Here is a 5,824-nt window from a genome sequence, read left to right as displayed (position 1 = left end):
GCTGGTTACTCCTCATAATGTACTGGTGCCTGGGGTTATTACTCCCTAGGTGAAAGACTTGGCATTTCCCCTTGTTGAACTTCACAAGGTTCCTCTCTGCCCAATTCTCCAGCCTGTCCAGGTCCCTCTGAATGGTAGCACACTGATGTACCAGACACTCTTCCCAGTTTTGTATCACTTGTGAACTTGCTGAGGTGCACTCTGTCCCAGTGTCCAGGTCATTAATGAAGAAGCTAAACAGTATTGGCACCAGTGTTGAACCCTGTGGTATACCACTAATTATTTGGCTCCAAATAAACTTTGTGCTGCTGATCACAACTCTCTGGGTCCAGTTGTTCACTTAGTTTTCAATCCATCTCACTGTCCACTTATCTAACTTGTACTTTGTCAGCTTGTCTATGATGATGTTATGGGAGACAGTGTCAAGGGCCTCACTAAAGTCAAGGTAAACTACATCAGCAGCTCTCCCCTCATCCACCAAGCCAGTCATCTCATTGTAGAAGGCTATCAGGCTGGTTAAACATGATTTCCCCTTCATAAATCCATGCTTACTACTCCCAATTACTTTCTTATTTGGAAATAGTTTCCAGGTGGATTTTCATCATCATTTTCCCAGTGACTGAGGTGAGGTAGACCAGCCAGTAGTTCCTTCTTGCCCTTCTTGAAGATAGAAGTGACATTTGCTTGCTTCCATTCTTCAGGAACTTCCCGCAGTCACCAAGATACAAAGATAATCAAGAGTGACCTCATGATGAAATCAGCCAGTTCCCCCCGGACTTACTGTGTAGAATCATAGAATCATAGAATCATTAAGGTTGGAAGAGACCTCTAAGATCATCGAGTCCAACCGTCAACCCAACACCACCACGCCTACTAAACCATGTCCCTAAGCGCATCATCTACCCGTCTTTTAAATACTTCCAGGGATGGTGACTCAACCACTTCCCTGGGCAGCCTGTTCCAATGTTTAACCACTCTTTCAGTAAAGAAATTTTTCCTTACATCCAGTCTAAACCTCCCCTGGCGCAACTTGAGGCCATTTCCTCTCGTCCTTTCACCAGTTACTTGGGAGAAGAGACCAACACCCACCTCGCTACAGCCTCCTTTCAGGTAGTTGTAGAGAGCGATGAGGTCTCCCCTCAGCCTCCTTTTCTCCAGGCTAAACTGTATGTTCAGTTTGTTTAAGTGCTCCCTAAGCTGATCCTTTTCCACCAAGAGTAAGTCGTCCTTGCTCCAGGTTTTCACTCTTGTAGCAGGGGCCTGGGATTCCTGAAGATGGGTCTTACTGATAAAGACTGAGCCAAAGACAGCATTGAGTACCTCGGCCTTTTTCGTGTCCTCTATCACCAGGTGCCCTGTAGCAGATACCAATGGCACCCATGTTGGTCTACCTGTTAATCTTGACCCATAAGCTTTCAACTGGCTCTGACCTATCCCAAGGCTGAGCTCCATGCACTCCAGCTGCTCTTTCACATAAAGGGCAACTCCCCCTCCCCGTCTTCCTGGCCTGTCCCATCTGAAGAGCCTGTATCAGTCCTATGCAGCACTTTGGCCATGTGAACCCTCCCACAATGTTTCTGTGATCCCAGAGGTCCTAGCTCTGTAACTGCAGACAGACTTCTAACTCCTCCTGTTTGTTATGCCCTTGTCTACTCGACAGAACAGATTTATTACTAACAGAAATCTTTCCTGGGCTCTTAGAGCTCTAGTATCTTCTTCTTCTTAGAGAAACCATATTGAGCTATGTTATTTTCTCATTGTAAGACAGGTTTTCCAGACCATGAATTATAACTATTTTCTGAACCTTTTTCAATCTGTGTCCTAATCAGCATCCTTTTCCAAGTATAGATCTTACTGCTGGGTGCAGCCTTCCAGATGTGGTCTCCCTAATCCTGTGTACTATGTGAATAATAACATATCCTTACTATTCCATACTTCTTTTTTTATTATTCCAAGAACTTAAACTTTATGAGTGAGGAAGGTGGGAAACAATGCACAGCAGAGAAAAAGACATACTTTGTGTCTGTTCAGTGATCCCTCTCCGACTCTAAACCTCCAAAGCTTTAAATGATTGAGAGTGCTCCCTTTGGGTGCTGGGACAATCCCCCATTTGCTCAGTGCAATCTGAAGAGACATCAGCCATCGTGGAATGACAGTGCAGAAAAAGCACACCTGTGTATAAAATTCTGAAGCCTAGCCTATGAAGGCTGTTGTGAAAAAGAGATGGAGAAGCTGGGAAATACTTCTAGCCAAGAAGTGAGAAGGAAGCCCCTTGTATTCTGTGAAGGTAAGTCCTTCTGTGGAAAGAAATTATGAGATACAAATTGAAAGGATGCCAAGTCTTCTGTCCACCCTGCAGGAATAATTTTGCCCTACACATACATACGCTAAAATTAAATAATAATGGCTAGATCTTAAATCAATATTGATGGCAAAACAGAATCACAGAATAATTCAGATTTGCAGTCTAAACTCCTGCTCAAGCTCTGAAGTCACACACACATGTAAAGGCCTGGATCCTTCTTCTTGAGAACCTCCTTGCAGGTGCTGGAAGGCTGCTATGAAATGCTCTCTTCTCCAGGCTGAACAAACACAGGTCCATTGGCTTCTCTTCACAGGATAATTGCTCCAGCTGCCAATCGTGCTTCTAGCCTTCTGCTGAACTCGCTCCATTTGATCAATATCTTCCTTGTACCAGGAGAGGCAAAACTGGAGATAGTACTCTACATGCCATCTAAGGAGTACTGAGCAAAGGGGGATAATCACTCCCCTTGATGTATTAGCTTTGCTGCTGTTGATACAGTCCTGGATGCTGTTGGCTTTTTTGTCTGCCAGGGCACACTGCAGACTCATGTTCAGCTTGCTATCTACCAAAACCCCAGTGTCCTTTCCAGCAGAGCTGCTCTACAGCCAGTGCATTTCCAGCCTGTATCGCTGCAATGAGTTCTTCCTTCCCAGGTGCAGGACTTGGCATTTGTCCTTATTAAATTTCATGAAGTTCTTGTTGGCCTATTCCTCCAGCCTGTCTAGGTCCCTTTGGATGCTGGTCTTGCTCCCGGGCATATGGACAGACAGCAGTTTAGTATCATCTGTAAACAAGATGAGAGTGCATTACATTGCCTCCTCCAGGCCATTGATAAAGTTGTTAAACAGGACAGGTCTTGGTACAGATCCTGCAGTATTCAACTTGCAACTGGCCTCCAGGTGGAGTTCAACACATTAACCAGTCCAACCATGGACCAGCTTTTCATGCATCTACTTGTCTGCTGTCCAGACCAAAACATCCTAACTTGGACGCAAGAATATTGCAGGAGGCAGTTTCAAAAGCCTTGCTAAAATAGAGGTAAATGACATCCACTGCTCTCACATTGATCACCACACCAGTCATTTCATCGTAAAAGATAGAATCATAGAATTGTAGAATCATTAAGGTTGGAAAAGACCTCTAAGATCATCGAGTCCAACTGTCGACCCAACACCACCATGCCCACTAAACCATGTCCCTAAGCGCCTCATCTACACGTCTTTTAAATACCTCCAGGGATGGTGACTCAACCACTTCCCTGGGCAGCCTCTTCCAATGTTTAACCACTCTTTCAGTAAAGACATTTTTCCTCATGTCCAGTCTAAACCTCCCCTGGCGCAACTTGAGGCCATTTCCTCTCGTCCTATCACTAGTTACTTGGGAGAAGAGACCGACACCCACCTCACTACAACCTCCTTTCAGGTAGTTGTAGAGAGCGATGAGGTCTCCCCTCAGCCTCCTTTTCTCCAGGCTAAACAACCCCAGTTCCCTCAGCTGCTCCTCATAAGACTTGTTCTCCAGACCCTTCACCAGCTTCGTTGCCCTTCTCTGGACACGCTCCAGCACCTCAATGTCCTTCTTGTAGTGAGGGGCCCAAAACTGAACACAGTATTTGAGGTGCGGCCTCACCAGTGCCGAGTACAGGGGGACGATCACTTCCCTGATGATCAGGTCTGTTGGGCATAAGGACTTTAGTAAATCCATGCTGACTGTTCCCAATCATCTTCTTCTTCTTCATGTGCCCAGAAATCTCTTCCAAGATGATTTGCTCCATGATTTTCCCAGGGAACAAAGTGCAGCTGACTGGCCTGTAGTTTCCTGAATGACCATTCCGGCCTTTTCTGAAGATGGGTGCAACACTTGCCTTTCTCCAGAAGTCATGGATCTCTTCCAGTCTCCACAACTTTAGAAAAAATGATAGAGAGTCACCTTGCAAGGACGTTGACCAGGTCTTTCAGCACCCTTGGATGCAGCTTGATCAGTCCCATGGGCTTGTATGGGTCAAGTAGTTTTAAATAATCCCTGACTGGATCCTCAACCACTGCTGGTAGTTCTCTTTCTCAAACTTTCTAAGCAAAGAGGCTTGGAAGACTTTGTTGGCGAAGGCTGAAACAGAAAAGGCATTGAGTATCTCAGTCTTCTATGTGTCCACTGTCACTAGATCACCTGCTCCATTCAAAAATGGACTCACATTTTCCTTGTTCAGCCTTTTACTACTACTTAACACAGTGGTAGAAGCTCTTCTTTTTGCTCTTGACATCCCTTGCAAAGGCCAGCTTTAGGTGAACTTTGGCTTTCCTAACATCATCCCTACATGCCCAGGCAACATTTACACATTTCTCCTTTGTAGCCTGTCCCAGATTCCACCTCTCATATACTACCTTTCTGCATTGGAGCTCTGTTGTATGTTGCCTGTTTAGCCAAGCCTGTATCCTAATAGATCTCTTTTTCCTGAGTATTGGGATAGACCATTCTTGTGCTTGGAGGATAGTGTCCTTAAAGGCCTGCCAGCTTTCCTGAGTCCCTTTACCCTTTAGAGCTGCCTCTCATAGGATCCTACTGATAAGATCTGTGAGTAAGCTGAAGTCTGCTCTCCTGAAGACCAGTTTTTACTCTGCTACTCATCTTCCCCAATGAGTGTGAACTCCTATGCAGAGTTACCAAATTCATGTACATTTCTTAGAGGGGAAAGAAAGGCCAAGATTCAATAATTGCTTAAGGAGGTAATTTCAGTTTCTGGGGTACAAATGCATATTTTATTTGTGGCTACACCAAAGTAGAATTTCCTTAACATCAACTTAAGACTTTTTTCATTTCCAGGTCCTAAAATGATTTTTGCAAATGAGGGACAAAAAAGACCCATTTTGCCAGCTAGGCTGTTTTAGACATACAAGGGGTTGTTTTAGAATTTTCTTCAGAGTAGGAGAGGGCTGTTTGACAACTGAAGTGTAGCTGAGCCCCTTGTTATTCCAGCTTCAATTAGTCCCATACCTTTGTTATTTTATTAGATATCTGCTGTCAATGGTGGTGGAAAGGATGCTCACTTCCTTGACTATCATGGGACAATGGAGGGATGAGATTGCTTCAGAGATCCTTCTCACCTTGAGGTCACTACATGGGACACACGATTTCTTGCAGAGAATGTCCAGCATGACTTGGCAGGTGGCAAGGACTCTCAACAGGCAGTGTGGATGGGCCACCTCATTTTGGATGGAGAAGCGTTTGGGCACATAGATGCAAGCTGCACTATTCTATTTGCTCTCAGGGTCATCAAATGGCCATGATTTATTTTATTTACTGGCACAGACATAGTACATCTGACACTAGTAAAATTTATTATTGCATAGCTCTGTGTTATTATCAAGCTCTGTATAGGTCTCTAAAGGAGATAATCCAGTATCTTTTAGATTAAACAGAGGCCTTTCCACATGTTTTTGTTATTACCCATATCACTACTTTCAGTAATGGTGACCCTGGTATTGGCTCTGCATAGGGCTGAATTTCATTCATACTTGTAGA

The sequence above is a fragment of the Pygoscelis adeliae genome, unplaced genomic scaffold (genome assembly GCF_000699105.1).
Source record: "Pygoscelis adeliae isolate BGI_AS28 unplaced genomic scaffold, ASM69910v1 Scaffold329, whole genome shotgun sequence".
Taxonomy (NCBI): domain Eukaryota; kingdom Metazoa; phylum Chordata; class Aves; order Sphenisciformes; family Spheniscidae; genus Pygoscelis; species Pygoscelis adeliae.
The sequence above is the reverse complement of the archived record's forward strand: the minus strand, read 5'-3'. Positions refer to the sequence as shown.